The sequence below is a fragment of the Vitis vinifera genome, chromosome 4 (assembly GCF_030704535.1).
Source record: "Vitis vinifera cultivar Pinot Noir 40024 chromosome 4, ASM3070453v1".
NCBI lineage: Eukaryota > Viridiplantae > Streptophyta > Magnoliopsida > Vitales > Vitaceae > Vitis > Vitis vinifera.
Window position 1 is genome coordinate 7,684,812 of NC_081808.1, and position 15,109 is coordinate 7,699,920.

At 30.9% G+C, this 15,109-nt stretch overlaps 2 long non-coding RNA genes across 2 annotated transcripts; one reads left to right on the forward strand and one right to left on the reverse strand.

Moving 5' to 3' along the window:
* The first annotated feature begins 451 nt into the window (after positions 1–451).
* Positions 452–8,782, forward strand: LOC132253585 (uncharacterized). Its single transcript, XR_009465447.1, has 2 exons — positions 452–913; positions 8,497–8,782. It is a non-coding gene; the product is annotated as an uncharacterized LOC132253585 (long non-coding RNA).
* A 643-nt stretch (positions 8,783–9,425) lies between these two features.
* Positions 9,426–13,490, reverse strand: LOC132253586 (uncharacterized). Its single transcript, XR_009465448.1, has 2 exons — positions 13,118–13,490; positions 9,426–9,937 (listed from the first exon to the last, which is right to left on the reverse strand). It is a non-coding gene; the product is annotated as an uncharacterized LOC132253586 (long non-coding RNA).
* Positions 13,491–15,109: the final 1,619 nt, after the last annotated feature.

The window sequence follows — 15,109 nt, forward strand, 5'->3', positions numbered from 1 at the left end:
CCTTTTTCCTCCTATTTTTAATGTGAAAATGATAACTAGATGAATGGTGTAAGCTACACAAGTATAGTGCACCAAATTTGCAAAAGTTGGGAAATCAAATATTAAATCAAACTTCATCCTCTTCTAGATGTGAGATGAATTGGAATGTGTTTAAACATATACATACCATAAGAGGAATAGATTGGAACATCAATTATTTAATAATCTTGTATAAATTCATTAGGAAAACTTATGTTTTAGGTCGACCCTTTAGGACTAATTGGGTTTTCGAAACCTAAGAATTGCAAATTTAAGATTCCCCCATTTATGTGCAAAATAATATAATTTATGTGCACTTTGTGTTGAGTAGGCTTTTTATACCCATTTTGCCCTCACCAGTCTCCACGTTAGCATTCACGTTGTTGGGAAGGTTTAAGAAAAAAAAAAAAAAGGAAATCTTATGTTTTGATTACATTTCTCTCTCTCTTCACTTACTCACCACTCAAACCCGAGAACCATCTGAAATTTCTTACTTTCTCAAAAATTCTTTCTCTCATTTTGCTTTAACCCCTCAAAATTTTCTCCAGAAACCTCAAAGCCAAACCCTAATGGTTTGTTTTCTTCTTATTCATAGTTACCCAAAACAAACTGGAAAAACCCTAACCTTTGCCTTGTTTTCCTCTCATCTTGGAACCCTCAAAACCCTAACTTTTGCCTCGTTTTCCTTTCATCCTGAAAACCCAAATCCCGTGATGTTAACCTCTTCATTTCCCATAAACCCTCCAGAATCACAAAATTCATGTAACTGAAATGGAGAAAATTGTTAACTCACAACTTCACGGTGTAGATTCAGGGACATGGGGAGTTGTAGGTGCTCCATCGTTATCTCTCTAAGGCTCTAGTTGTTAGTCTCTCTCTTCGTCGCCATCAACAGGTGAATATCTTTTTCCGTAGCTATTCTGATCATGCTTGTATCATTCATTTTGTGATTTTGTTTTGTTGTTGTTATTTATTTTTTTTTTTGGTTTTTTTTTTATATGTTGATGAAATTGGATGTAGTTGGATAATGACAGGTGGAGTGTGTTAATGATGTGTCGCTAGTTATTCGATGGATGAGGTAGGAAGGGAAAAAGGGGGAGAAATTTGGCATTTCTGATTTTGGATTTATTATTGAAAAATTAGGGCTTAATAAATTAACAGAATGTTTTTTTTTTTTTTGTGTGGATGGTTATTCTTTTTTGCATTCTTATTGTTTATTTTGGATTATGCTTAATTGAAGCCATGGATTGTTAGAACTTCTGGTTATTACTAATTTTTTTTAGTTAATTTTCTGATACAATGATTCATGCACTGTTATTTAAGCTTGGTGAATGGGTTTATATGGCCTTGGATCTTCCACCGTGCTCATTCTCATATATTTTTAATAGGAATCTGGGACCATGCTATTTGATTTGCTTATTTTCTTGATTTTTATGGATGATTCACAATATGTAGTTACTAGAGGCGATGAGATGCCTAAAACTATTTTTTGAAGGATGCTAGAGTGGTTTTGCCAAATTTATGATGTCAGTAGATATTTAGGATGCTACTCTTTTAAGGCTTCAAGCATACTTAATAAATTCATGCTTCAATTTGCTAAGTGAGAAGAAAAACATTTGTTAAGAAAAAGTTTAAACTTTTGCAGCGTTTTTCATCTGATAAATTGTTAAGAAAATAAATGAAAAGGTTATGGTTGAATTAGCTATTGTATGCAATGACAAATGTTTTTTTTTTTTTTTAAAAAAAAAAACTTTTAAGTTTTCAATTTAGATTATCCGTTATTTATATGAATCAATATTTGATATTGTCTTTTATTTATCCATGATATTGTTTTCTTGTAGGAAAATAAGCACATATTTTGTCTTTGAATTTGCCTTTGCAAGTTTCTGAGTTCTCTATTGTTTTACCTTTGTTTTCTTACTAACCAAGCAAATATTTCTAATTTATTTTTAAATTCTGATACACATTCTCTTTAATTGCATGCATCCATATTTGGCATTTTCTTTTATTTACCCATTGAATTATCTAATGCAAGTTTCAAATTTGATTTTCCTGTTCCTGGATATCTCAGCAACCAAAAGGTTTTATTTTCTTTAAGTTCTCATTCTCCCTACATGCATGACATGGCATGGAATTCTTTTATCATTTTTCCTGACTTTTCCAATTTTTTCTATCATGCATTCTCATATTTTTTGTGTTCTTTATTGCTTTAGTGAAATCTCATTTAGATTGAATGATTAATTGTTTAGGGTGTTTGAAGTTCTAATTTCATGATATAATGATATCTTTATATTTTTTTCTTTAGATATATATATATATATATATATATATATATATAACAACATTGAGAGGAACATTACTTGAATTATCACATTTTCAAAATGGTAGGGATTCAAAGAAAATGATAGAAGGTATTTGATTTTCTTCATATACTTTTATGATAACTGTTGTTGTCTTTTCAGTTTTATGTTGAATATCTGTGATAAACAATGATTGTGATTTATAGTATACTAACTTGTAATAACAATTTTGTGGGGAACTATTACTAATACTGCAAATTCCATTCTGAAACTAGAGGAGGCATAAGTAATAAATCCCATACAACATGAAGCATTATGGTGCCAAGGAAATGGCCTCACTAATCAAGCAATGATGTTCTTGTGACCTGGTTGAGCTTTCTATGACTCCATTTTTGGACACTTTTTTTTTTGTTGCTCATTTGATAGCCTTTGATCTAATTAATTTAAAATTTCATTTTAATTACTAGTGAATTCATTATTGATCATATGTTGTTAGGCGTCAAAGATGTATGAGGACATCCATACTAATGCAACTAATCAACAACTTATAGGTGTTGCTTCTTCTAAAGCAAATGCGAGAACTTTAGGGTATAAATAAATAATGGATGGCTCCTCCATAGTGTTATAAATAAATAAACAAATTTTAAAGTTGTGTGGGCTAAAAAACTCGTAACAAACAATATCTATATAAATAACATGAGTCTTAGCACTTTTCTTCACCAACAGTTTGTTTTTAAAATACATGCATATCATTTGATTTGATGATTATTATATCAATGAATTTCCTAAAACTCCATAACATTTTTAAAGATAATTTGATATAATAAAAGTTAAAAAATACAAAAATAATATTTCTTCTAGTTAAGTGATGGTAGTGATGAGATATTAATAAACTTACTAGCTGTTTTTTAATATTATAATCAATCACTCTAGAAAAAAAAAAAAAAAAAAAGATTTATGTTACACCTTTCGAACCCTATTTTTGCATTTTTTTTAATCCTTAAAAGGTTTTGTAGTTATAAAGGAAGAATTTTGGAATTGAAGTGGGAGTAAAAAAAAAATATCGGCAACCCAAAAATAAATTTGATGATACAAAGAAGGATTCTATATTTATTTATTAATTTTGGAACATAATTTGAGGATTATTTTCAAAATTCACTAGTAGAAATGAATTAACGTTAACAACTTATGCCTAAAGCGAGTCAAACTTCAATTGGCCCGACATTGTCGAGAAACTTTTATCCCATAATTTCCAAATGGACTAAGCCCAACCAAATATTGGACTAGCTAAAAAATGGTTTAAATAGTTGAATCAGAAATGGTTTTTTTTTTTTTTTAAATTGCAATGTTTTAAAAACCCGACTTGATTGGTCAATCCAACTTGTCTAAGCAATGACTAGTGACCTTTTCAATCTAATTTACTAATTTGAACTATTTTTACAAAGCATTAGCCTTAAACCGCTTGAATTGATGGTTGGATCAATGAACTATTTGAATTGGATAATTCAATGCTATTTATTTTTTGAAATATTTCTAGTCAAAATAATGTTTTGATGTTGTTTAGAACTAAACAACACCATCTCATGCTAATGTTAATTTAGCACCCTCTTGCTTTACTCTTTCTCAAACTTAGTTTCTTGCTTGAGTTTTTTCTCTAGTTCTTAATTGTTTCTTCGCTCATGTGTGTTGATGATAACTCAACAGGTGACCAACGCCAACATTAACAATGACATTTGGAGGATGACTAAGTCAACTGACAACGCCCCGTCACCATTTTGAAGCTCTTTCACTATGATGCTCGACCACTGGATTCTAGAAAAGGACTAATGATGACCCATCGCCATTTTGAAGCTCATCGAGAATGCCCCATCATCATTTCAAAACTTTGTATCTTGATCAAAAGAAGCTCTTGATTCTTCCAAAAATGATAAATTTGGTAAAGATTGGTTATTTGATTTGTATGATTCATACTGATTTGTAAACATTAGAGTCAAGCTTAGATTTGGATGAGATATTTAAAACCTAAGCACCAATTTTAAAAACATTATAATAGATCTTAAATTTGGATGAGATGTTTAAAACCTAAGCCTAGGCACTATTTTTAAGAAAATAATTGACTTAGATTTAGAAACGTACCCAAGACTATTTGCCATTTTAATAATGAAGAATGTAAGATAGGGAAAATTGATGTTATTATTAGTTATTGGATTCAATTAATACAACTCTTCCTTATTTTTTCTTCAAGTAGCATCTTAATTTAGTTCAAGCCAACATGACATGCTTCAAACTTGGATATCATGTTTACTACACCCCTACTCATCTGGGAATTTAACTTAGCTTCACCCTTATTGAAACCTTTCCTTCTAATCCTAAGCAAATTAGCATTACAAACTCACTAATAATGATACTATGTGTGTTGATAAATCTCTTTTTAGCTTTCAAGGGTTTAAGGAATATATATATATGAACATGCCTAGTTTGGGAACTAAAAGTTAATTTTCAACAACAACGTTTAGATCATATGGATATTTTTAAGTTTGAAATTTTGTTTCTATGCTTGTGTTAAAGGAGAAAAAAGGTTAGATGATGTAGTGTTTATTAAGCTTCAATCAAGTGGAGGCTATTTGGTTGATGCTAGCTTGAATTTGAACTTTGATAATTTAACATCACAATGAAGTGATGATGGGTTGATAGTTGATTCATGATATTGCATAATTTCTTGACACAAAAAAAGGTTGGAAGCAAGCTTTGATATTTTTTAAATGATGATAAAAAAAATTTAAATTATTATTTTTAATTTATAATAAGTATCAATGTGATTATTGATAACTTATTTTTTGAATGATGATTAAAATTATTATTATTATTATTATACAATTTTCTAAAAAATAGAATCAAACTCCACACCATCATCTACTCAAGAGTCAACTAGAAATTCATAATCATTTAATTTTTTTTTTACAATTTTCTAGAAAGAAAAAAAAAATCAAACTTGGCACCAACATTTGCTCAATAGTCAACTAGAAATTCACAATCATTTAAAGGTAAGACCAACCTTGCATGAGACCATATTTCTGAAGAAAGATATGCAAATAGAAGAAAAGCTTTCATTTGTTTGTATTGCAAAAGAATTTATGAAAGATAGAGGAATTTATAAAATGAAACAACACCATGTTAGAGTGAAAGATGATATTAGACCATGTAAATCGGTTCCTTTTGATGTTAAATTTTGCGTGAAAAATTCTTTGTAGGAGTTTGTGAAATTTAAAAAGCCTATTCAAGAAGCTTATGAATATGAACATTTATATAACTCTAATGTATCATAGTTTGAAGGGATATACTAGAATATGAAGAAGATGTTCAAGAAATGCAAAGTCCTAAAACCCTCAAAACCCTAACTTTTGCCTCGTTTTCCTCTCATCCTGAAAACCCAAATCCCGTGATGCTAACCTCTTCATTTCCCATAAACCCTCCATAATCACAAAATTCATGTAACTGAAATGGAGAAAATTGTTAACTCACAACTTCACGGTGTAGATTCAAGGACATGGGGAGTTGTAGGTGCTCTGTCGTTATCTCTCTAAGGCTCTAATTCTTAGTCTCTCTCTTCGTCGCCATCACTAGGTGAATATCTTTTTCCATAGCTATTCCGATCATGCTTGTATCATTCATTTTGTGATTTTGTTTTGTTGTTGTTATTTTTTTTATTTTTTTGGTTTTTTTTATATGTTGATGAAATTGGATGTAGTTGGATAATGACAGATGGAGTGTGTTAATGATGTGTCGCTAGTTGTTCGATGGATGAGGTAGGAAGGGAAAAAGGGGGAGAAATTTGGCATTTCTGATTTTGGATTTAATATTGAAAAATTAGGGCTTAATAAATTAACATAATTTTTTTTTTTTTTTTTTTTTTTTTGTGGATGGTTATTCTTTTTTGCATTCTTATTGTTTATTTTGGATTATGCTTAATTGAAGCCATGGATTGTTAGAACTTTTGGTTATTACTAATTTTTTTAGTTAATTTTCTGATGCAATGATTCATGCACTGTTATTTAAGCTTGGTGAATGGGTTTATATGGCCTTGGATCTTCCATCGTGCTCATTCTCATATATTTTTAATAGGAATCTGGGACCATGCTATTTGATTTGCTTATTTTCTTGATTTTTATGGATGATTCGCAATATGTAGTTACTAGAGGCAATGAGATGCCTAAAACTATTTTTTGAAGGATGCTATAGTGGTTTTGCCAAATTTATGATGTCAGTAGATATTTAGGATGCTACTCTTTTAAGGCTTCAAGCATACTTAATAAATTCATGCTTCAATTTGCTAAGTGAGAAGAAAAACATTTGTTAAGAAAAAGTTTAAACTTTTGCAGTGTTTTTCATCTGATAAATTGTTAAGAAAATAAATGAAAAGGTTATGGTTGAATTAGCTATTGTATGCAGTGACAAATGTTTTTTTAAAAAAAAAAAAAAAAAAAACTTTTAAGTTTTCAATTTAGATTATCCGTTATTTATATGAATCAATATTTGATATTGTCTTTTATTTATCCATGATATTGTTTTCTTGTAGGAAAATAAGCACATATTTTGTCTTTGAATTTGCCTTTGCAAGTTTCTGAGTTCTCTATTGTTTTACCTTTGTTTTCTTACTAACCAAGCAAATATTTCTAATTTATTTTTAAATTCTGATACACATTCTCTTTAATTGCATGCATCCATATTTGGTATTTTCTTTTATTTACCCATTGAATTATCTAATGCAAGTTTCAAATTTGATTTCCCTGTTCCTGGATATCTCAGCAACCAAAAGGTTTTATTTTCTTTAAGTTCTCATTCTCCCTACATGCATGACATGGCATGGAATTCTTTTATCATTTTTCCTGACTTTTCCAATTTTTTCTATCATGCATTCTCATATTTTTTGTGTTCTTTATTGCTTTAGTGAAATCTCATTTAGATTGAATGATTAATTGTTTAGGGTGTTTGAAGTTCTAATTTCATGATATAATGATATCTTTATATTTTTTTCTTTAGATATATATATATATATATATATATATAACAACATTGGGAGGAACATTACTTGAATTATCACATTTTCAAAATGGTAGGGATTCAAAGAAAATGATAGAAGGTATTTGATTTTCTTCATATACTTTTAAGATAACTGTTGTTGTTTTTTCAGTTTTATGTTGAATATATGTGATAAACAATGACTGTGATTTACAGTATACTAACTTGTAATAACAATTTTGTGGGGAACTATTACTAATACTGCAAATTCCATTCTGAAACTGGAGGAGGCATAAGTAATCAATCCCATACAACATGAAGCATTATGGTGCCAAGGAAATGGCCTCACTAATCAAGCAATGATGTTCTTGTGACCTGGTTGAGCTTTCTATGACTTCATTTTTGGACACTTTTTTTTTTGTTGCTCATTTGATAGCCTTTGATCTAATTAATATAAAATTTCATTTTAATTATTGGTGAATTCATTATTGATCATATGTTGTTAGGCGTCAAAGATGTATGAGGACATCCATACTAATGCAACTAATCAACAACTTATAGGTGTTGCTTCTTCTAAAGCAAATGTGAGAACTTTAGGGTATTGTTTCATTTTGCATGCAACCTAGGTTAACATTCCCATCTTTGAGGGTTTCCTTAATTTCTATTGCTTATATATTTTTCATTTCTTTGTGTTTCTGTTTTTTCCTTTTTGCAAAGTAGTACCAAGTTGTAGGTTGTTCCTTATTTATTATGTTACTGCCTATACGAGCGTATACCCTTCCACTTGTTCATAATAGGTGAAATAATTTGCATAAGAATTTTTATAGCAGTTTTACCCATTCATTCTACACTTAATATTGATCTTGATGATCCTACGCTATCATGGTTATGAGATTTGCATGTTTTGATTTTGATATTAGAATTGTTAGATGAACATGATGTTAAGTAGAAGCAAACCCTAAATTTACTTCTAGCTCCTTGGAACATAGTAGGAAGTGATAAGTTTTTGGGGCTGGTTCCTTGAGTTTCCAAGTTTAGGTTTTCTTGGGAAGAACTTATTGTTAATGTGTGAATTCATTCAAGCTAATTAGTGTAAAATTTTCTAGAGTTTTCATGTGAAAGCACCTTAGTTTTTCCTATTGCGTTTGTGTTTTTGCAGGTTTATTATTTTGTTGATTATCATTTTTCAATTAATGGAAGCAATAGGGTCACCCTTGAAGGTGGGCATACAGGTGTTGTTAAGGGTGTGCTTCCTATGTTCGGCAAGCTGATTGACACCACCCAAAGCGAAGGCATTTTTGGATGCATCCGTTTTAATTTAATTTTTTTTCCATAAAAATTTTCATTTCTTTTTAGTGGAGCATGAAATTTTCTGTTAGTGGTGGTGTGAATTTTCTGTACAATTTTTGTATCTCTTTTAATTTAAGATTAGATTGAAACTTTCATCAAGTAGTAACAGAAAAAAAAAAAACAATATTGATAAATTGTGTTTCAATTTATATTAAGTTATTCAAGATTTACATTCCAATTAATTGTTGCCAAGAAAATATATATATATATATATATATATATATATACTTGTCACTATATTAAACAAGAAGTTGGTGTAGGTGATGATAGTAGCAAAAATGGGTCTTCCCGAACAGTTAAAATCCAGATTATATGGTCCAATTGGATATCAAGCAAATGAGAAGAGCTCAAGGAGATAAAAACTTAATTACCTACAATGAAAATGCATTCATGGGTACCTATATTATATGATGGGTTTTGTTTTTGTAGTTTGGTGATTTTGAGTAAATAGCAATGGTCCATATAATTTGTTTCATTGACATAAACCAAAACCTTGCTAACCTTGGTAAAGAAAACTCAAGTTAGCCAAAATCTCAGTGTGCCAAGACTCCATGTAGGTTATTGCAAAATTTCTTGTTTTAACCATATTAGCTTCTTTCTGTCTTATTGAAAACAATGATTTAAATTCCAATTGAAGCAACAAAGAGTTCTATAAATATGACCAAAACAAAGAAGATAAAATCACTACACTTTGTGCATTAGAAAACATGAGGGCAAAGAGGAACTTTCTCGAAATAGTGATAAAATATTAGATATATATGTATTCAAATAGTTTTTAAACTAGGGAAAGCCAACACAGTTAAGGGTTCTTATATACAAGAAATATTCCCCAAGAGCTTGATTTTCTATTTCACTAAAAATTCAAATAAATGGTAGCAATATAGAAAGTCCTTATCACCCATATGAAAACTGGGGAACATGTCATGCCCAAGTTGGACATTGAAATAATACATTATAAAATTCAAAAATCAATTTCACTTTTTGCACACATGTACAAAGAGGAATGACAACCCCTTTGATGGATTCCAAGTATAGGTCCAATTGGCTTCTTTTTTCATTTTTTTTCTTCTTGATTCCAAGTGCACATTAGATATATAGGGTCGACTTAATCTGTACTACCAATGAGACCTAAATGACTAATGGAAGTGATACTGTCCCTATCTTGTGCCTCTTGCAAGAGTAAATTAGCAGCCACAAAAGCCTTATGTGATTTTTTTCAAGCCTCGGATAGCAAAATTTACATCATATATCTGCACCACAACCACATATAAATTCAAATCAAAAGTAAATACATAGAATTGAGAAAAAAAAATATAAATTCATCCCACAAAAAAAACTATCATAAGTCAATGAGAAAAAGAGTTGAGATAGAGCATACAAAATCCTTTATAGCGTATTTATCCAAGAAAAAAATAAGAAAAAAAAATGTGGGAAGGAATATGATGCAGACAATATGATGCAAAAATTCTTCAGTCAAACTTTTTCAGTTTAATCCAAAAACATGGTATGCTAAAATATTTTTTGACAAACAAACACTATTAAAAGAGCATAACAAAAAGGGCCCAACCAAAGTATACAAGTAGTGTAAGACAACCATTAACCAACCAAGAAAAAAATGGTAAGACAAATAAACCTCCATCCCTTTAACTAGAAGCCAACCAAACAATAAAGTCTAATAACGACAAAAAAACTTTATCAATAAATAATATGGATAGTATATAGGTGAATTGTGGTACCTTCAAATTTATGAGTGATAAAAAACACACCATGGAATCCTTGAGTTGGTGTAGCACTATTAAATTGTTTGGAATGAACAACCTCCAAAATATTGGCAAAAGATATCATTTTTTCTCTTTCCTTTTCAAAGAGAAACAACTTTGTATTTCATTTCCAAGCAACTTAAAGGTTGAACCACATAAAAAAAAGATAGTACATAAATTCACAAAGGTAGTACTTGAGATTCATAAAAGTAGTACCTAAAGTCCACTAAGGAAGTAATTAAGGCTCATTAAGGTAGTACCCAAGGCTCACTAAGGTAGTACCCAAGGCTCACAAAAGTAGCACCTAAGGCTCACTAATGTAATACCCAACCCAAGGTTCACTAAGGTAGTACCTAAGGTTGAAACATCTAATACTTGAGGTTGGAAAGGGAAAAACCAATAGAAAACAAATGTCATGCTCAAATCTGCCTTAGGTATTACCATAGTGAACCTTGGGTACTACCTTAGTGAACATTGGGTCCTACCTTAGTGAACCTTGGGTCCTACCTTAGTGAACCTTGGGTGCTACCTTAGTGAACCTTGGATGCTACCTTAGTGAACCTTAGGCTCACAAATGAAGTAACTAAGTCTCACAAATGTTCACAAATGAAGTTTTGAAGCTTCACACAAGTAGTACCCAAGTTTAACTATGGTAATACCTAAGGTTGATCAAGGTAGTACCTAAGGTTGATTACCTAAGGTTCACTATGGCAGTACCCAAGGTTCACTATGATAGTAGCTACGGCTTTGCTTACAAAGGCAATGAGTCTTCTTTGTTACATTTGTATTTCACCTAATCCAATAACAAAGACATCACATATCACCACAAAAATCTTATCAAAATTGTGCATTGCAAAAACTAGTGTTGTTTTCTTAGTGTGTTTGAGCAAGTGAAAGGTTTGTTTTGCTTCAAGAGTCTAGTTAAAATTATCTCACTTAAGCATTATAGTTTGTAGCTAACTTATCTTTCCATAATCCTAAACAAATTGCTAATAATGACATTATTATATTGTAATTGGTTAGTCGATAGAACCTTTAGGTAATACCTTAATGGTGTGAAGGTACTACCTTAATGTACCTAAGGTACTACCTTAGTGAACCTTAAGTACTACCCTAATGCACCTGAGGTACTACCTTTGTAAACCTTAGGTATTACCTTAATGGAGCTTAGGTAGTTCATTCGTGAACCTTAGGTAGTTAGTTTATCAATCCTAGGTAGCACCTTGCTCAACCATAGCATAATTTGTTTATGAAAGCATGGATTAGGTAGCATTAGTAGGATTTAGGAATACGTAACTTTGACAAACTTATTTCTGTTTTTATTTTAATTAAGTGTATATAATATTCATGTAAAGGCCTGTAGTTCCATCTAAACAGTTAGAATGCCTAGGAAATCATACTAAGAATAGAGTGAAAAAAAAAGGAATGTACCCAATTCTACTCCCATAAAATACTTTGAGAAAATAAAAAAATTAATTCTGGCTCCTAAGATGTTAAGGAAAATTAGAGTTCTTGATAAATTTCTTGACAACATTTTGAAATATTGGTTTTAAATGTTCTGATAGTACAGTTTAAAAGAGACTTTGTACAAAAAAAAATTTTCCAGGACCAATAGGGATTGATTTTTTAAAGGTAAATGACTTAAATTCCTTTGTTAGATGCAACATGAATTGTTCTTGGAATGCAAGAATAACCAATAAAAGAAAAGAGGCACATTCCTAATTTGCCCAAGTTCTGAAAAACAATTTCTCCTATCATCTTATGCTATCTAACTGAATTCAACTCAATAAAGCCCTTATCTCAAATGTTCCTAGATGGCAAGGATAGTTAGACATGAGCAAAACAACAAAGAAGGATACAAGAGAGTGTAGATATTTTAATACACATCAATAATATTAAGTTGTATCTAGAAACATAAATCAACAATAAAGATGAAGATTTGTTTAATCAAGCATCTGAAGTCTTTGATATGCAATAAGAGAGTTCAATTGGCATCATATTTCTTTTTTCAAAATACAAGTGCCCTCATCATATGTCCGTTTCAACATAAGAAACAAGAACTATCCCATCAACTTCTACTAACAATATTGTTAATTACCCTATCAGAACACTAAGAATGGGTCAAAGCCTTATTGGAGAAAGGAGGCTACATAAGAATGTTAATTTCCAGATCATACACAAGTGGTGTACTAGACACAAGTCACAGAGCAGGATAAATACTTTCCATAATATGTCTTGCAAGCTCATATTGAACCTCATTTCTGAAACTAGAGAGAACCATGGTCCTAAATGTAAAACACATCAAGACACAATTCAATTAAATTGAATTAGGTTGTTCTTGTCATTGAAACTCTGCATGGTTTAACACACAAAAATACTCATAAAGAGTGCAAACCTCATTACCTCATATCGAAGCAACATAACAAAAAGACACATTGTTCCAACACATTTGAAACCAAATTTCAAATTGTTGATATGTTGTTTTCATTAATACTAAAACATGATGTAATAACTTGACCAATAGTCATTTGGGTATCAAATTACGAACACTAGGGTTCCTTATACGATTATCAACTCTCAGTTTGCAGAACTCAATGAGCATTGTTTTGTAGAAGCTTTAAATTTGAGCATAAATCGCAAAATAAAGTAGGGTTTTGGCCAAGAAAAAACCTAATTAGTGTGAAGAGGAGGAGAAATTGAATAGGTTGTGGGTTTGAGTTGTAGAGAAGCCCATAGACTGAGGAGCAGAGAAAAAAGCGACGTCGATCTACCCATGATTCATCTTCATCGTGATCTAAAATTCCTTTCCCTTATTCCACTCCTTGGTTGCAGGCCTCCTCGTCATAGGAAACAAAAGGGAGTCCTCGTCATAGGAAACAAAAGGGAGATGAAGCATGCTAGTTGTAGATGTGAGAGGTAGCAGGAAAGAAAGAGACGAAAATAGGAAGAAAGTGAGACTTGGGGAGGTTAGGGTTTTTCCGAATTTAGGTTTTGAAAAGGAAAAGTGCAAATAGAGAATTTTTTATTTGGATTTCAGTGTATACCGGAGAAGGTGAACAAGGTAAATGTTTTAAGTTTTTTTTTTTGGTTTATATATATATGTGTGTGTGTGTGTGTGTGTGTGTGTGTGTGTGTGGAGGTTGACCTAGCAGGTAAGAGATGGCATATTAGGCATTAAAAAACATGTCAACCCAAAGTGCATGAAACCCAAAATATTTTGGGTTCAACATTGTAAAATTAGAAATGGTAAAAGTGGGTTCTCATTTTAATTATATTGAGCTATTAAAAGCCCAAAACCAAACTTTCCCAATTCATTATAACTTGTGGCTAAAAAATCAGTATAAATACTTTCTTAGTTGTTTTGAATGTGAATTTCTGCTTTGAAAGATTTGAATGATTACATGTTTTTCATTTTTAGGTTTTATAAGGAAAATAACTATGATCCTATAGATTATGCATGCATTGATGAGACTAAATTTTAGATAGTTGATGGTGATGAGTCAAGAGAGTTAGATATTGAAGAAATGAAAAAATAAAATAAAATTGTATGAGGAAGGTGTAGACCTTCCATTTTGTCCCATTGGCACATACCTTGATTAAATACTCTTTCAATACTTTATAGCAGTTCTTGGAAACCTATTGTTACTCACATCTCTTACCTCTTTGAGTCATTCTGGATACTAGATACACATTTATGACAATTTGTTTAGACTTATTTAGGCCTATTAGGCACACCTGGCCCATTTAAGTGCGCCTAGTCCTTTAGGGCTTGCTCCAACACCCCTAAGGCATTTGTATGACTTACGTGGCTTGCATGGCCTACGTGGCTTGCATGGCCTACGTAGCTTGCATGGTTTCTTTATAAATACATGTTGCGCACTTATATCTAGTTATTTATTTATTTATTTGTTCATTTTCATAACTACTTATATATATATATATAGTCATTGTATATTTTTATTATTATTATTGTCATTGTATTTTTTTTTTAATTATCATAATTAGAATTGTTTTTGTTACCATTATTTCTATTGTCATTATTATTATTAAGATTATTATTTTTTATTGATATTATTAATATTATTGTTACTATTATATTATATTATATTTATATTTTCATTTCTATTTTAAAAATACCTTTTTATTTATTTTTATTTTATTTACTCGTTCATTTAGGTAAAAAAGAAAAAACAAATTAGTGGGGAAGTGGAAATGAGCCTCCATTGGGACGGAGAGACTGAGGGATTACGAGACGTGAGAATTGAGAAGAAAGGGGATGAGGAAGGTCAACATAGGCGTGATTTTTTAAAGAGACATTTTGGGAACTTTCAAGAGGATGAGCAGATTTTGTTGTGGGGATGAACACCATTTAAAAAACAAGGATTGATGCATAGGAGAGACGATGAAGAGGGCAACCATTTGAGGATTTTAGGAAGCATCAACACGAGCCATGGGAGGTGAGAGAATGTCATCAATTTGTCCTTGAATAATAGTGCGCATCAAATTTGAGAACCAGATTTTCTCTTAAAGATTGAAGACATGATTTTGGAAGAGAAAGATCATTAGATTATATTTTTGGGAGAGAACACAAGCACCAAAATTTTTTGGGTGGAGATTAACACCAGAATTTTCTAAGGAGAGGTTGAAGAGATCACAAAGATT